Consider the following 18286-nt stretch of genomic DNA (forward strand, 5'->3'; position numbering starts at 1 on the left):
CAAAGTGTTCAAGAGTGCAGAGTGACTTCACTTAGCAAAGAAGTAAGTTCAGTCCAGCTGAGCTAAATCTCCTTATGCTATAGTTCAAGGTCCATTCTCAGAACTTCTGTGTGGCCATCACAGAGGCCTGAGAATGAAGCTTTGATTTTTAGTCACTTTATACACTCCTGGTAAAGCAGGAAACAAGTGTGAATTCACAGAGAAAATTCACAAAGACTAAACATAACTACTTACATTCTGCAGAAAATGTTCAGCAGCTGAGGGGACAAGTGTCCTTACCCCTACAGCCTGCTGGGCAACTTGGCAGTGCAATAAGCTTAAAACTGCACTTTAACTGAAAATTAACAGAATTTCAAAGTACAGGCTAAATAACATGCTCTTGAACTGGAGTGTTCTTGTTTGATTGGACAGTTAATGACTAGTCCTAGGCTACTACTGCTTGTGGTTGTGGTTGCCATATGGGGAAGGCAGCTTGGCTCCAGTTTCCATGAGCTATTTGACTGGCTGCGCCCCATGGCCTGCAGCCCCTCTGGTTTTCTGGAGGCCTAGCTTCCCACCCCATGTTTGTTAGAGGAGTATCATCCTTTTTATATTTAGAATGACAATCCTGGGCCTTGTGACCAAGCCTGTGACAACGGTTACATTTTCCCGTGAAGCTTTGAGTTCTGCTATATTTTGGTTGTGCTGGACAGATTTTGTTGTTAAATTCCAGGGTATTTTCCCCCTTTTTTGGGTGGATTGTTTGCTAAGAGCTGTGGCTAGAGCAGAAGCATGTAGCTTTGCTTTTTCCTCCTCTTCTACCCAGGGCAATCTGGCACAGGCTTCTATTAACTGTACCAAAGTAGCTGTAGCTGGTAGAGAGGCTATGAGCTGTTTGCATTGAGGATTGGCATTATTAATTACCAGATCTTTCAATAAGGCTGGTTTCATGTCAGGGGTAATATTTGGAGCAGCATCCAAAGCTTCTGTTACTTTATCTACAAATTCCATGAATGTCTGGCCAGGTTTCTGCATTACTTGCATATAAGGTAGAGAAGGTTTTCCCTTCTTAGGCAGATTAGAGAATGCAGTCAAAGCAGCATTCTTTGACTGTTGCAAAATATGAAAATGTAATGCAGCTTGTGTTTGTGGGTCTTCATACGCTCCTGATCCCATTAGCTGGTCTAAAGATGCTAATCTTAAGGGATGTCCGGTTTCTAAGTGTATATTTTTTGCCTGTTCCTCCGTTAACTGCTCTTTCCATTTCTGTAGAAATATCATATAAGCAGTATAAGGTAGAATAAACTCCATTAAAACCTTAGTGTCTGCTGGGATTAGGTTATTGTATTTTATGAAGGCTGTGATTTGGTTTTTTACCAAGGCATTGTCATAGCCGTATTGAAAGACTACACTGTGTATTTTTTGTGCAATTTTCCAATCAAGTGGCTCCCATTTTAAGCCTTGTGTAGTGTTAATCACAGGCGCAGAAACCAGGGGTTGCAGGGAAGGTGAGGGTGTACCTACTTCTGCAGCTATGGATACTAACTCTTTGTACCTTTGCTGGGTATTAAATGTGAGGTCGCGAGGTGGCTTTGTGACTCCATCTGCAGAATCTGGTACCTGGGTATCAGAAAGCTTTGAAATGAAGTTAGCAGCATTGCGATTCCCAGCTCCCCCCACCCTGTTCCAAACAGAGGCTTCTTTGTCTTTCGGTGCCGTGCCTTTAAACAGCTGTGCTGTTGCTCTCCATTCTGGAATACAGCCGGTGGGTGTGGCTGTCAGTGATGGAGGCTGCAGGTACCAGGTTGCTGGCGCAGGGGGTTCCAGTGCCGGTGTTGGCAGCTGCGGGCAGCGCGCGGCTATTGGGGAGAGGGTGCCCGCTGGTGCTGCAGAGCTTGGGTCCTGCACAACCGGTGCTGTGGGAACTCATTCCCGGGACGCTTGCGCTGTGAACGGCACGCAGTGAAGGGAACGCCCAGGGGGAGCTCTGCTGGCTCCACTCCACTGGGGAGGAGTCTCTCCCCTCCCCATGACGCAGTCAATCCATGCAGGAGGTGGTGGGGGTGGCGCAGGAACTGATCCGCCCCAAGGGCGGGCGAATTCGGAGCCAACCCCAGCCCCTGCGGGCTGCGGGGGACTTGCGCCTGGCACATGCGCCTTGATTGGCAGGCAGTAGGGAGGGGGGTTGGGCGATCCTGGTGCCTCATGGTAAGGGCGCGCAATTCCTTTGATTTCGCGGGCTTTGCAATCACGTGGTCTCTTTGTTTTCCTGGCCACGCGGTTGTTGCAATTTCAGATGGTATTTCACCTAAAAAGCAAGCCATATGCTGAACTGCCTATGTAAATTAGTGCTGTAGCCTTAAGAACTAATTAATGAAATCAGAAATGGCTGCTGCCGACTTTCTCAGCAGATGTGCATGGTCAGCCAATTATGAGGGACTTCGTAATATAAACATTGTTAGCCAATAATCAGTGCCAAAGTGTCATCACCTGCGGAAGGTTACAGTCTTAAAGATATATATAAGTGTGTGTGCGTATGAATAAAGGGGCCTGTTGCTGCTAACTCCTGTGGAGTCATCTCTCAGGTCCAAAAACCCGTCTCCCATGGTTACACGCGGTTATGGCGGGCGGCTGCAGCCCTTTTGGAATGTCTCCCGCGGCAGTCTTCTGCCGCAATGGAGCGACTCCGGCGTACCCGCGGGGCGGCGGGGAGCGTGGCGGAGGCACCCCAGCCCCAAGGTACCCGCAGGGCATTGGCGGCGGCGCCGAAGGTGGATGGACAGGGGGAAGGCTGCCTTCCCTCATCTCTCTCTCGGCTGAGGGCACCCCCCATCGTGCCTTCTCGGATTGAGGACAAAAATAAAAGTCACTCACGGTTTGGCATGGCTGGATGTTTTCTGCGGGGTGTGTCGTGGGGTTCCAAGGTTGCTGCTGAGGTCCGGCCGCTCCTACAGTGGCAGCCGGTGGTCTCATTTGTTGTGCATAGGCTGTTTCTTGGTAGCTGTAAGGCGGTGCAAAGACGACTTCTTGGCTTCTTGCGGTGACGGACGGCGTGGATTCCGCCGGGTTTTCCAGAGCGGGAGCGGACGGTGCCACGTGTGGGTACCGCGGCACGAGTCCGACGGGCGGTATGGGCGGAGAAGGGTACCGCGGCGGCATTTCCGCGAGCGGCGGTGCCCATGGCGGTGCAGAAGGATGCTCAGGGGAAAGCTGCCCTGCAGAAGCAGGCTTTTTTTACTTTCTCTCCGGTAGCTCGAGGTTTTTACGGGCTCGTTCTACCTCTAACAGCATTTTCCTTATAGGTGCATGTGACGGAATGAGCGGCAAAAATTCTTCGGGTGCAGTTTGCGCTAAATTCCACAAATCTGCCCTAATTTTTTCCCATAATTCTATGGAAAGCGTGGAATTGGCATCTGTTAAGTGCCCTCGAATGAAGCACCAGTCCAAAATTTTTTGTAATGCTTGTCTTTCAATGTTTGTTTTTGTAACACGAGCTAGTTTTTCAAATTTATCAAGCAATAAGTTCATTTTAGTCGAGTTGGAATTTCCCATGTTTCTTTAACTCACGGGTTCGAAGGTTTTGGTTCTTTCAGTCCACGTTCTTCCAGCAGCTCTCAAGGCCACTACAAAAAACTCCCAAGTTTACGGGAGACAGAAGCTCTCGGAGGCTTCTCCACAAAGCACCCAAAAAACTGGGGCATAGCAGCTCTCAGGGGCTGCCACTTAAGGTTCTAGGCAGGTCTGCAGATGGCTTCCATGTCCCTAAATCACGTCGAGGGTCCACCAATTGTTGCAGACCAGGTCCTAGTGAGACTGCACACACCAATATGATGTTTAAGCAAATCCCAAGTTTATTCAACAACACAGGTAATATATGACCTCAAGTGACCCCGCCCTAGGTGCGGTGGTCTGACTCCAATTGGTTGAGGGTGGGAACATGTCCTCTTATGGTGAAAACGAAACCTGTAAGGTGGTCCTTTGGACCTACCTGAATTAGAGGCTGCAACAACTAATGATAAACATAACTAAACAGTTGTTTTATCTAGGTTCAGTAACCATGAAGTAGGTTTGTGGAGACATTTTCAAGAGTTACTTGATTTAGAATTTTGGTTTGCTTCTGAATTGCAGCCAAACTTTATTGATTTTTTTTTCAGTTTGGTTTATGTAAGAACAGCAACTACTGTTGATGACTTTACACACACCTCTCTGTGAGGCTAGTAAGAAACTGAGGGCTATTTGATTTTGTAGTACTACATGAGACAAACTATGGACTTTTTGTGAAGCTGCAATAGCATCTGAGGTCTGATTTTGAATTATTTCAATGACAGTGTTTTTCCAATTGCCTTACTTTTAGAGATGGGATCTCCAGGTCTCTGGGATTCCATAGGACTCTCCAAAGTTTGTCTCATTCATCAGAACGCTAATTAGGGCCAATTGCTTTTCTCATTAATTGCTGGCATTTGAGTACAAATCCAACAGTCAGTTTTGTAAAGGATTTTAGATATGTGACTAGGGTCACATGCAGATTTTGATTCCAAATTTTAGCTAAATTTATAATGCAAATTTAACAATCATTTTGGCGTTTTGACTAAAGCCAAATGCAACTGCAAATTCTGGTTCCAAACTTAATTCATGGTTAGTAGCAATGCAAACAGTACATACAAAAAGTAATTTTAAAAAAAAATAATAGTTTCTGTTGGTTGCCCTTGTTCCAGGGGCAGAGGACTTTTGTCCTGTAGTAAGTCCAGGAAACCTGCTATGCAAAGAAAACAGTCTATTTTGTTGCTTAGGATGACATCAAGTTTTTGATCTTCTAAGTAGTCCTGGAGTGTGAATCACAGAGGTACAGTTCTGTCTTTTTGACTATGGTGTAGTCAGTTGACAGTACTTGAGATGACTCTCTCTAGTTAGCATGCAGGAGTCAGTGTCCCATCTTTCAGCAGTTCCCAGTCTGGAACAGGAATGTCCAATTTTATGGGCTTCTGCAGTTTCTGCAAAGTAAAATAAACCCTAGACTATTTAATAATTTTGCAAACCAAATTTCTTTTATGTGAATATGAGGAATCAATGAAACTGTTGTCTCTCTGCCTTAGCTATAGGCAAGGCTTCTTTCATCAACTTTACTTTTAGTTTGGATTCTTGAGAGGCATGTCCTTCAGGTCTAGTGGTGACAGACTTCTTTGGTTATCTGCAAATAGTCATATTCTAATAGCAGATGGTTAGTTCACTTCAAGGCAAAAATACATAGGTGACAACTTCTTGCATCAGTATAACCCTGGTCTTGGTTCTCAGAGCTAAACTGAGACACAGACATGCTATGAGCTGGAGCACTTTAGAGCAAACCCAGAACACAGAGACTAACACAGAAAGTCTTTTGCTTTGCCAATCTGTCTCAGTGTATCAGATGTTGAGGCTTCTCTAAAAGTGGAAATGAGAAAATGTAAACACAGACAGAACCTTTATACTCTAGTGAATTACACTTAAGCAGGATAAAGGACCTTAAGTTAGTGCTTTAACATTCATCTAAGTTGGAACGAACTGTCTTTCTCCAGGCAACTTGTAGCATAGCAATTGACTCTTTTCGCCCCCCCTTTCTGATCTTGGTAAGAGGGGCAGGGGCAAAGGCTGGGAACGCTCTTGGGGGTGGAGGAACACTGCCCCCCCTTTTCCTGCAATTGGAGATCTTGTACACCAGGGCAGGGTAGTTGGGATGACTCCACTGTTTGCTTGCTTGGTGGGGAGTCCTGCATACCAGGACAAGGTGTTTAAATCTTCTGCCTGCTCGGTGAGGCAGGTACGGACTATAAGAAACAGGGTTAGAGGGGAAAGGATCACCCACAGCCTCCCCCCGCTGTCAGTCGGGACAAGGTCTTGGCTGCATGTGCTGTTCCTGCTCTCAGCTGTCCTTGCACGACCGCCATGCCAAGCCTTGCTGCTCTAGCATGGACTGCTGGCGCTGCACATGCGCTTATCCTAGGTGCCCCGGGGGAAGCCGAAGCTGTCACTGGGCACCTTGCCATCCCAAAGGGGATGGCCCTGCCCAGGATCGGGGGTTCTGGACAGTGTTCTAGTTCTACCCCTCCCCAAAAGCTACTCATGCTTTGTTTACAAGGAGTTTCAATAGCAACGCTCTGCTCCACCTCTAGTGAGGGAGCACAAGGAAAACTTTCTTTTCTTTGCTTTCCCAGGAGGAGGCAAAGATGAAGCTGCCTTCTTCCTGCCGGGCCCACTCCGGCCCAACCTTGCCCTTTGCTCTGCATTATAAAGGTGACACAAAGCTTCTTCTCCAACCACAGACAAAAGGCAAACTAGCAGTGGTTTTTCTCTCTCCCCACCACGAACAGGGGAAGGGAAAGCAGGAAGGAGACCGTGTCTCTCTGCTCCTCTGCTTTCTGCAATCTTGGTGTCAGACGCAGCTCTCGCCACCCTGCCTCTCTGTACTGGACATGCTGGCTGCCGGGCAGGCGCGGAGCTGGCCACGCTGCCTGTCCCCGTCCTTGCATAGTCACAAACGGCAGAGGCAGGAGATGGGGGAAGGGACGGCGCTGTCTCCCCCTTTCCGCCTTTCCGCACAGTGTCGGTGCTGGCTGCCGCTTGCATTTCTCCCCCCTCCGATATAGGGAAACTTGGATGCTGGGCAGAGGCATTGTTCTTATCAGGGGTTGTCTCGGGGATGGTGCCATTAGTGGAAGAGGCACCTCTCCCTCTTTCAGTTCCACTCACACCCCGTGCAGCTTTTCCTGCCTCTTTTTCATCCCTCGGTTCTTCTCCTGCAGTCTCCGCTAAAGCACTCTTAGCCCCCCTTTCCGCTACTGCAGCTGCTGGACGGCCTGGGGCAGTGGAGTCAGCACCTGCTCCGCTCTCAGCAGCAGAGGGCTCAGCACAGGGGAGTGGCCAACAGGTGAGTGAGACTGATCCTGCTCTTGCTGCAGCTGCCTCTTGGTCACAAGCACCTCTAAGATTTCCAAAACTCGCAAGATCTTGTACTGCAGCTGGCCTCGGGCAGCGATGAAATGGGGCCCAGTGCTGAGCTGCATCAGAACTCAGCCCAGGACAGTAGAGATGTCATAGACATCATCAGCCATTAGCTGTAACGGGCTCTTCTCCAGAGCCTTCTCTGGGCTACAGTCCATATCCTCCATTCCCAAGGATTCAAACCCGTGGTACTCAGGACCACCAACAGGTTTTACAACTTCAGGCCAGGGCAGACTATTCCAAGGTGGAAGGGCATCCCCTCCCCCTCTTCCTCCCGGCTGTACCCAGCCAGGAAAACCTCCTGAGGTACCACAGTGATAGATTCCACTGCCCCTGCCCTGCCTTTTTTGAAGTCACAAGGGACCATGTGTCCCTCTACCAGGCAAAACACCCATTTGCCCACCAGGATGAGGAAATAGACCGGGGCTCAAAGTTAGCTCCCCCTCCTAGCCCAATTCCTCCTCTTTGTAATTTTGCTAGTAAGATACCCAAAAAGAACAAAGAACTCAATAGCTTCCTGGAACTGCTGATCAATGACGCCCAGGAAAAAGCCTATGTTTTCCCTGGCATGATTTGGATGATTGTACCAAACTGACCCAGGACATCCTGTCCCCATAATGTATATGGTATCGGTGCTATGAAAGGAGCTATGTGCGCAATTTGCCCCTCTAGCCCTACCACAGTACGCAAATGTGCGCTTTGTCAAGGTCTTTGCATCTCACCAACCCCTACAATGGTCAACGCAGGGGATACCATGACCCAATCAGAGGGCCATTCAGTATACTCCAAGTAAAACAAACAGACACAATTTAGTTGTTGAGGACCGGCCAATTAAAAGGGCATGAATACCAACCCCCAGTGGTCCCCACACCCTAGTGGGTATGAGTGCCACGGCAGTAGATGACACAGTTATTGATTCACTGGCAACCAGGTCCAGCCCCACGTTCCTGGCGATGGCTGGGATAAGCTCGCTGACCAACTGTTTGGACTCGCATTTGTTTGATTTTCTGGGGCGTCCGTTTCCCTGTGGTGTTGGCTCCCCTTTATGGTTAAATTGCAATTGACATTTACTAGCCCAGTGCCTGCCCCTGCCACATCTCGGGCAGTCTTTTGGAGGGAGCTTACTAGGGCAATGTCTTTTGAAATGGTCAGCCACCCCACATTGGAAGCACCCTTCCTTTCTTCCCCCCTCCCCAGAAACACGCAACTGCGTGGCTAGTGCCGCGGCAAGTGAAACTGTATGATGATCAATAGAACCTATATTTTGACAGGCTCACACCATCTCAGCAACAGTGCGTTTCTCACTTAGGAATGGTTTGCAGCGCTCGCTTGTAGTTACCATTTGCATTTTCAAAAGCCAACTGCCTAAAAAGCAATTGTCTTGTGTCATCGCTCTCTACGTGCCGTCCAAAAGAAGCCTGTAACTGATCTAAAAACTGCGCAAACAGCTCTGTAGGTCCTTGTAAGACCTTGGCAAAGGATAAGCTCGTGTCTCTGTCTGTGCTAGGGAGCTTTCGGATTGCCTGTAAAGCAAGTTTGGCAATCGAGTCATAAATTTCCCTGGGGTAATCTGACTGGGCTCCGGGTGTCACATACTCGCCTTCCCCTGTCAGATGGGCATAGCTAATACCTTGTTGTAGATTACCATGCAGCCTGTGCAGCACAACTTTCGCGAAAATCGGACAATCACACAGAGTACTGTGTTGTTGTTAAAACCATTTTCAACAAAGACTTCCAATCATGTGGTGTAAAAATATAAGAGATACTCAGCATCTCTAAAAAGGAAAATACATGGGGGTAAGATACCACTTTCACTAGCTGTTGCAATTCCTTTATCCCTTCATAAGACAAACTCTGATATTGGTGGGCCATCAAGGCCAATAGATAACAGGACATGCAGTCATGAACTACCAGTCATGTGCACGTAACACCTCTGTGGTAGTTTAGGCCTTAATTTTTGTAGGTCTCAGTTTAGTAGACCCTGAAAATGCTATGTAGATTAGAGGGGAAAAGCATCACCTGACTTAAGCAACCAAAGAGATATTTCATATCATTTGACATCAAATCAAGTATAAAAGAAGGTATAGGAGGTGCCTAGCCCTCTGTTCCCTTCATGGCCGGGTGCTGAGCAGACCTGCTATCACCATTGCTGAAAGTGTTAGACCTTGCCACCACTTCACAGCTGTTTGGTTCGGGAAGTAAACATTTCTTTGTTGTTTGTTTTTCCTCCTCTCTTGCTGGGTGTTTCTCGGCTGGGGTGGTTGAATCTATATTATTGGATGGGTGACTTGGTGGTTGTTGTTGTGGTTGTTGTTTTTTCCCACATTTGTATATATATGTGTTATATCATATTCTGTTTTTAATTTTCTCTCTTCTATGAAAAATATAAAAAGCTCGCTATTTTAAGTGTTAGTTCTAGTTTTTTTCCTTAGGGTTGGGGGGGTTTCCTCTCTCACTGTTGGGCAGTTGGCATTTTGCCAGCTCAACCTAGCACAGCCTCCTCCCAACATTTCTCCTACTTGTCCACAGAAACTCCATTGTGCAACCATTGGTCATCGGTGGGAGGGAAGATGACCGACTCCTGCCCCGGGCCGACCACAAAACCATTGTCTAAGGGATCGTTACGCTTACCATAAGAGTCCCCGGTTGGAGATACGAAAGAGCACGGTGGTGGAGGCTGAGCCCCCACAGCTCGCACATGGCGAGAACAAAATTGTGGCCTTTTGGGTGGCATGCTGTCCCACTCCCCCTCCTCCATCTGGTCAGAGAGCTCTCCCACGCTCTGATCCTCGTCCACCATTTCAGGGGGGACAGGAGGAATAGGGTCCACAGCTGCAGCAGGAATCTGGTTCTCTCGAGCTGCCTTTAACTTGGCCATCACTTCTCCCCATATCGTCAGATGTTTGCACGCCTTGGGGTCCTCAGCTTCAGTTTTTTCAAAAAGTTTCTACCCGATATTATGCCAAACGTTTACCCTGAGGGTCCCGTCCAGCAGGAATCCAGGCACGTGCAAAGTAATCCAGTCTAAAAGTGCCAGCAATTTCATTTCAGATATTTCTTGATTCTGCCTGTGCATTAAGCGGCGGAGAGCCCCTAGGCTCTGCTCTTGTTCCTGGGATATATTACCTCCCATTCCCCAGCCTCTCACCTTCTTCTCCCAAAGGTTCACATGTTACTCCAGAGGAATTCCTCCTTTTCCTTGGTTTGGCTGGGGTCTGTTACTGGTTCACGTCTCTTTCTGATGTCTTCTAATGTCCCTGACACAGGTACGCCATTTGTAACAGATGAGACACAGACCTCTTGTATGGTTAAATGAAAAATCACTTTAATGGCAGACAGACATGCCCTTTTATACTTTTTTACTTTCGGTTTCTCTTAACAACCTTCCAACCAGTATGCGATATGTAACACACCTTTCCCAATCACGAGCTGTGCGTTTTCCTCCCACCAATCATCTCCCATCATGCACTGTCCACACGCCCAGCTTGTGATACTGGCCACCTCCCAGCTCCAGCCACGTGGCACCAATGTCTTCTGATCCTCCTCCATCTTGCCTTTGTTCTAATTCTCCACAGCTAGCAGGCAGGGTTGGCTGGTTTGTGCTCACTGGACTTAAGACTCTTGACCAGGAAGTTATGGTTTTGCAGGACCAGGTGGCAGCCCTGGAAGAGCAGATTGGTGACCTGAAATGTACATGGAGCTTGGAACAGGCACTGTTTGCTGCTCAAGAAGAGCACTGCCAGAGACTGCAATGTGTCATAGAATTCTTGGTGGTGCATATTGCTGATAAACTGCAGCAGGGGCAGGGTAAAGGTAAGGTCTCACCTTTCCAGATTTGTGCCCTTATTAAGGATCTCTCAAGGGATCCCAGGAGGCAGGATGGGACATGGTATGGATGTGTGGTGGGATGGAAGTATTTGCATCGGGTCCACGGACTCCAGGGTTGCATTTGAGCTGCTGGGCCAATAGCAGCCTGACCCCTACTACAGGTTGGGGGGTGGTAGAATCTGCCACATGGGCTTACACCCCAAAAGAGTTGTGGCAGTTCTCTAGGCACTTATCACCAGAAGCCTGGGGAGTGCATACTAGCACGGTTTCTGCCATCATGAGATGGTGGGGCTCTGTCTATTCTCTTAGTAGTGACTGACATGGATTTATTGACTCCCATGGTTTCTGATCATGGGACTATGTCTGGCTTCAGAACATGAAGGGTCCTGATGGACAGGAAATTCTCTCTGCTGTGAAACCTCCCCAAAGTAAGTGCTGTGCTGGCTGAATACCCTGCATCTGTTTCCAGGTACAGCATGCCTGAAACACCTCCTTATCTTTCAAAAACATGATGGTAATCTGTTAGCAGCTCTGCATTGTCTGCAGTGGGGATCTTCTCCATTTTACTTTTGTGTTTATTTCATGACTGGCTTGAATCTCATTCTGATAGAACTGGGGGAAAATACAACAAAATATGATTAAGCCACATCTGCTTCAAGCAGTCAAGAAAGAAACTTCTGTGAGTCCACATCATTCTGTCAGAAGGACAAAATGATGGGAGAGGTGTCTCACCTGGCTCCTGGGAATACCAAGCCTGTTGAGATGGGATACACGCCTAAAACGCTGAATCATAACACCTACGGCACTGAGTGCAGAAACTGTTTTGGTCTGGAAGAGGAGCATGTCTCTGGAAAGCCAACCATTATGTCGGTGAGATGTGATCTCAGGTATAAAAGAAGTGGTCTGCAGTTGAGATATGTGGAGGGAGGAAAAAGGAAAAGTATCAAAAAGTGGAAGCAGAAAAACACCATCTCAAACAGACTTACAGCAAAGCAGGAACAGACCTTTTCATCCAGTGGAACCCCATTAAAATCCCATCTTGTGTCTTTCCACTCATGCTTCAGGGGACCTGCTGGACATCACTGCAAGGACCTCTGCAGATAAAGCAGTGATGGGTTTTACATACTGTCGCAGGTTTGGCCTAGCTGTTGCCAACCCTGGACTGGCCCTCCCCCTTTCCCCTCCCAGAACTTTCCCAGCAAAGGAAAGAAAAAAAAAACACTGAAAAACGCACTCTAGAGAAACTGAACTGAATAAAAAGAATAAATTATATTTTCTAACATTCACAAACCACACTGTATACACAGTACATAGGATCCCACCCCCAGGGGAGAGGGGAAGGGAGAAAAGGGGATTGATTAGCCAGAAAATAGGGAAGACACCAACCCAATCTAAAGAAACTGAATGAATCAAAACAAACACAATTAAAAACCTCAAGGAAGGGGAACAAGAATGAAACAATCTCACCCAGGACAGGAGAACCACCAACAACCGGAGGGATCAGGCTGCAACCACCACCCACGAGCTCCCCGACCAAGGAAGGACAGAAAACAATCCTAAACCCCTCCTCCCCTGCTACGTGGAAGACACGTGTGGAATACTTGTAACTTCCTTAGATACAATGGTTACTGGGGAAGCCATGGGTCAAACCATTACACATACCAACAGGTCCTTGGCCGTGCAGTTGCAGGAAACAGGCTCTAATTTACTTGTAGTGAGCCTGGTCATTTACTTAGGTGCAGGAATTCAGTTATATTACATCATTACCACACCACAGGTGGTTAAAGCTGTGAAGAGTCTACTTTAAGGCAGGCTCAATGATGCCTTAAGACTTTTATATATTTGTAGATTTTAATATAGCTGTATAGTTTCTAACACTTTAGAATAGTATTTAGCAGTTACTAAACCTCTTCTCGTGGTTTGTGCCACATTCTTGAAATTCTGTTTAACATTCTTTTCAAGGAAAAAGATTTTAGCAAGGACATCTTGCTTGGGACACATGCACCTGGAAGATATGTTGTAGTCAAAGCAAGATAGAAGGCCCAAAACCCTTGGAGAAACTCCAAAGGGGCAGACCCAAGGATGGTTCTGGGAACGGACAATTCTCAGGTTGGATGTATCCATTAGATATGATAATTAATTAGTGTTATAAATTTGTAAGAACCCCATACTGGGTGTGTACATATGTATTTTGTTGCACCTGAAAGCACTTTCATTAAAAGGACCTCCTCTCTATTTATCTATACTAATATTGCCTAGAAAGTTCTTTTCTTCCATTTTAGGCAACAACTGAAAAACTCCTAAAAACAAAAAAAAAATATGAGGGTGAAACTGCTCTCTTAAGAGCCACTGAATATGAGGGGAGCAGCCCTGAGGCAGGTCCAGGCAGCAGCAGGCAGAGGGAGTCCAGGAAGACCTCAGGGCTGCCTTATCTTAGCACCACATCTTGGAACTGTCAGGATTGCAGCAGCTCCACAGGGCCCATCCTATCCTGGAGCTATTATGCCATTGCAGGAGATGAAGCCTTGGACAGTTTAAATCTGTTTAGAATCATTAAAGTTGAAAAAGATCTCTGAGTCCAACCCTTAACCCAGCACTTCGAAGCCCACCAGTAAACCATATCCCTAAGTGCCACATCTACACGTCTTTTAAATCCCTCCAGGGATAGGGACTCCACCACTGCCCTGGGCAGCTTGTTCCAGTGCTTGACAACCTTTTGGTAAAGAAATTTTTCCTAATGTCCAATCTGAACCTCCTCTGGCACAGCTTGGGGCCATTTCCTCTTGTCCCATCACTTGTTACTTCTGAGAAGAGACTGACCCCCACCTGGCTACAACCTCCTTTCAGGTAGTTGTAGAGAGTGAGAAGGTCCCCCCAACTTCCTTTTCTTCAGGCTAAACAACTCCAGCTCCCTCAGCCACTCCTCATAGGATTTATGTTCCAGCCCCTTCCCTGAACTCCATTGTCCTTCTCTGGACATGCTCCAGCACCTCAATGTCTTTCTTGGAGTGAGGGGCCCAAAAATGAACTGAGGACTCGAGGTGCAGCCTCACCAGTACAGGGGGATGATCACTGCCCTGGTCTTGCTGGCCGCACTGTTGTTAATACAAACCAGGATGCCTTTGGCTTTCTTGGCCACCTGGGCACAATGCTGGTTCATGTTTGGCCGATGTCGACCAAAAGGTTCAGGATGCGATCAGGGGAAAAAAGGGCTGGGGAGCAGGCCATACTGCCCTTACCATAGCTGCGGGGACCATGTAGTATTGTGCCCCTGAGGGGTAACCATGGCTCCTGCCGGCACCAGCACTCTGAAGGAAGAGGTTTTGCCCTCCCTTGTCCAAGGAGTATTTAAACCTCTGTTTCGTTACAGCTCTATTTGCCGCTCGAGGGCAGGTGGTCCGAAGGACGGGGTGTCCTTGTGCCGGGCCCGCCGCGGTCTCACGTAATTTCTGGTGGGAAGCAGCGCACTACTTTTTCTCAGCTCCCACCCGCGCCCGGCAGCAGCGCGCGCTCATCCTCGGTACGGTACGCATCTGCGGTAATTCAAACATCCGCTCTGATTGTCCTTTTTTGATCAACCACCCCTAGCGGGCTCGTGGAACAAAGAGTGACCATGAAGCGCCGCACCGCGCTGAGTATACCGCCCCACTCAGCTGACTTCGTCTCTCTTCGCCTCGCGTCTTTTTTATATTTCTATTTCCTTATTTTTTTCCTCCGCGTGCATTCGATTGGCGGCTCAATCCGACAATCGGCGGCTTGGGCCGGGCAGCACGCGTTGCCCAATTCTCGCTCGCTCTTTCTCAAGTGACAGATGAACGAGCCAATGCGCCACCTCCTCACCCACCGCTGGAGGAGGGGCAGGGCAGGAGCCAATGGGTGTGGGGAGGGCGGGCGCGCAGAGGAAAGCAGCGCTGAGGGACCAGGGCGGCTGAGCTGCTTTCTTAGGCGAAGGTTGATTTTGGTGAGTCGCTTGGCCGCGCCGCGGGAAGGAATTCCCCGCTGGTAGTGTACAGGCTGGGGGAGTCTGGCCCGGCCCAGCCCGGCTCGGCCCGGCCCGGCCTGGCCTTGCCTGGTCCGGTCCGGCCTGGTCTGATCCGGTCTGGTCCCGGCGGGGGAGGAGGGCGCCTCCCCGCGCCCTCTTCCCCTCGCATTTCTTCCCCCTTTGTTGTGGTGGGGCGCTGAGGGTGGCAAACGGGCGCGGTGGTCCCCGGCGGCGCGGGCCCGGGGCTTGGGCGGGAGGAAACGGCCACGGGGGGTGGGGGAGGCGGCTCCTACTGGCCGTTCGCAGGGTCTGCGTTAAGGAAAGTAGGAGCGAGCGGGGTGGGTCGCTGTCACCCATGCTAGAATAGCCCCTGACGCGGGGTGTTGAAAGGTGGGAAGGGTTTGTCTGTGCTCCCAGTGTGTGTGTGTGTGTGTGTAGTGAGGGGACCGGAGGAGGGGAAAAAAAGAAATTATACTCTTTTTTTCTCTCCTCCTTCTTGGCCTTTTTTTTTTTTTTACAGCAAGTTGCAAAGAATGTTTAGAATTGCAAGGCTGCGCTTCAGCTAGTGTTCTTGTCTGTTCCAGAGCCATGGTTGTGAAATACACACAGCCTACATTAGACATGTACATGCAAATTGATTAGTAGTTTTTTTCATGGCATTGTTTTTTATGCTGTGGCTATCCGTGCATTGTAAGATGTAAACAAACATAATCTGTTAAGTGTGTCATCTACCTAGATAAGTATATGGTAGAAGTTGTGTTGTGATAAATGATAATTGGTGTTACTGTAGAGTTCCTATTTGTAATTTTTTGTGTGTGGTGGAGGCGAGAAAAAGTGTGAAGTCTTTTAGTCTTCATTCTGGGGAAATAAAAGAAGGCTAAAAAGTGGGTGAGCAAAGAGCTCTTGTCATTGTCTTGGAGAGCTGTTGAATTGAACAGCTGGAATTCAGACTGCACCTTAGTCTCATGTCTCTTTGGTTGTCTGTCAGTTTTTGACTAAAAATACCTTATCGGGTGTGTTGTGCTCTTTTCAAATCCTTTAATAACAAGTGGATAGCATTAATAAAATGTTTTGCTTACTGGATTTACCATCAAGTATTTCTGAAAATAGTGTTAGTGAATGCTGCAATCTGTGTATATTCCATGTAGGGCTCACGTTATCACAGTTCATGGTTATAAATGACTTGGATTCTATGTGTAGCAAGAAATTTATAATAACAGCTTATTGGGAGACCACACATAACAGCAGGTTTGTCTTTTTTTAAGTGGAGAGCTGTATTTTCAGACTGATTTGTGACATTATTTCTGTGGGGACTGAACTCTAGTGAGAGACTGATTAGTCTTTGCTCTGTTCTCCAAACTGGAAAAAACCCCACCAAACCAACAAAACCCCCTCTTGCTAAAGTGAAAGGCTTTTCTTAGAACAAGGTTGCTGTTTAGCCTTTCCTATGCTTTATCACAGTGTTGGAGCTTGCATGGTTAGTGAGTAAATTGTGTGTTTGTTCTGAGGAATAGCTTTAAAACTTTAATGTTTACAAGTTCTAGTGAATTAGAGGAAAATGAGAATGTAAGTAAAGGGGAGGTTTTTGAAGTCCCTTCCCCTGTCACTACCATGATGAAAGATAGCATTAGTTACAAATGCCCTTAAAAAGAGAAAGGGGAGGCTCTCATTTAAGGTGGTTTAAACTTAACTCAAAGATGAGTCTAAGCACATATTTAAGAGCATATTGGGATGTTTATTAGAATAACCTGGTAGTTGCTTGTCATTTTGCAGTTGTGTGGGTCAGACTTGGTCAACTTTCTTGAGGTTCTGTTTGATGATAAAAACACCACAATTGAAAAAATGTGATTAAAAACATTGGTCTCTTAACTGATCTTTTCTTCCACCCAGAAGCTAGATTCATGAACAAAATCAAATAAGTTTGAATTATACAGTGAATCTCCAAATGAAAGGCCCTCCTGGGTCCTCCTCCATTTTCCTGTTCTCCTTGATCTTTCAGAAGTGTTGAGCACCAGTTGATATAATTAAGTTTATGTGAGCTAAAAAAAAATCTCTGCTACTACTAAGCTTAACTTAAAAAATCAAAACTTATTTCCACCTCTCTAATCCCTTTCCCACAAAAGTACTGGGAGAACAGGATTTGTAGTAGGTTCTGGATAACAATGACTGATCTCTTCTTGAGACTGTAGGAAATTCCTATGTTTTCTTTGCACAAAGAACAGTGCACAAAGTTTTAATTATTATAGAAAGTATTCTAGAGCTTTCAAATGTATTAACTGCTGCCTTAATGATTGTGCATATAAATGCCCTGTAATTGAAAGCAATCCATTTATGGGCCTGAGTTTCTGAGTGAGCTGTAAATTCTGCTTTTCAGATTGGATTTAATGACTTTTATCATAAAGCCATAAACTGGTTGTGAACTGTGCCGAGAGGCAAACAATACCTAAACTTACTTTGCCAAAATTTTGTAATTGTTGATTTGTTAAACTGAATTGCTGCAGGTCACATGATGGAATTAGATTTCTTGTAATACAATGGGGAGTACAGGCAGCCATGTGTTCAATAAGCTCTAGGTTAAAAGAAATTGGCTACTGCGGAAAACCTTCCTAAACATTCCTCTCTGCTTTCAGTAGAGAAACTGTTAAAAACAGTAAGGCTTTGTTCCAGATGACTTTTTATTATGAGGAATGACAGCCATAATGTGAGCATGAGCCATAAGTGTCAAGTAAGACCAAGAAGAGATAGTAGTTTCTGGGTCTCCTATCAGTTTAGTCTGGAACTCAAACTAGATTTAATTACACTGGAGCAATACTAACTTATGCAAAGTGAGCTCTGCTTATCAAGGGGGATTGCTTGAGGAACATTTATGTTAGAGTTGTATTGAAAGTGATCTTGCATTAACTAATTGTTAAATGCAATTGATTGGGGTTTAGTGAAGTGGAGAAGCTGCTAAGCTATTGTCTTGGTTTGAGATAAGCAACTGCCAACCCCCCCAAGCACAGAGAGAAAAGCCCCCCTCCTAACACCAGGGAAAGGGAGGAAAAGACAGGGGAAAGGAAAAAACCACTTCAAACCGCGTTTATACTAAAACTACATATATTTTTACAGAAAGAAAGAGACAATTAGAAGAGAGTACAAATATACACTCACACAAGTCTGCAACAACAAGTTCCCCACCTCAACTTCTTAACGAACACACAAATTCTACTGTCTTAACTACACATTACTTAAGAAAAGACTTATTCCCCAGGGAGACAAACTCAAGCAGAAAGGAGAGACCCAGAACAACACATTTTACTTTCCTGAGATACCCTGTGAGCCAGTGGTGGGCCTGGTCCTCTCCATCCCCCCTGGGACAGCATTGTGCGTCCTCCTAAGAGGAGGGCTGAGAAGTGACTGCCTTAACCACTCCCACACTGGTTCCTACTTCCCTGGAGATGATGTCATAATGTGGTATGGAATACAAAATTACTGGCTAGAAGAGGTCAGCTGTTAGCTCAGCCCAGCTAAAGTCAGCTGACA

At 46.9% G+C, this 18286-nt stretch overlaps 1 protein-coding gene and 1 long non-coding RNA gene across 2 annotated transcripts in view; one reads left to right on the forward strand and one right to left on the reverse strand.

Moving 5' to 3' along the window:
* Positions 1-10260: 10260 nt before the first annotated feature.
* Positions 10261-12344, reverse strand: LOC139683025 (uncharacterized). The gene is made up of 4 exons (XR_011699733.1): positions 12250-12344; positions 11787-11876; positions 11515-11685; positions 10261-10616 (listed from the first exon to the last, which is right to left on the reverse strand). It is a non-coding gene; the product is annotated as an uncharacterized lncRNA (long non-coding RNA).
* Positions 12345-14662: 2318 nt separating this feature from the next.
* LOC139683013 (mothers against decapentaplegic homolog 2-like) overlaps positions 14663-18286 on the forward strand; it is an 89804-nt gene continuing 86180 nt past the window's right edge. Inside the window, exon 1 of the mRNA XM_071577712.1 lies at positions 14663-14743. The gene's annotated coding sequence lies outside the window, so the exon portion shown is untranslated. The remainder of the gene's footprint in view (positions 14744-18286) is intronic.

The sequence above is a fragment of the Pithys albifrons genome, chromosome 26 (genome assembly GCF_047495875.1).
Source record: "Pithys albifrons albifrons isolate INPA30051 chromosome 26, PitAlb_v1, whole genome shotgun sequence".
Taxonomy (NCBI): domain Eukaryota; kingdom Metazoa; phylum Chordata; class Aves; order Passeriformes; family Thamnophilidae; genus Pithys; species Pithys albifrons.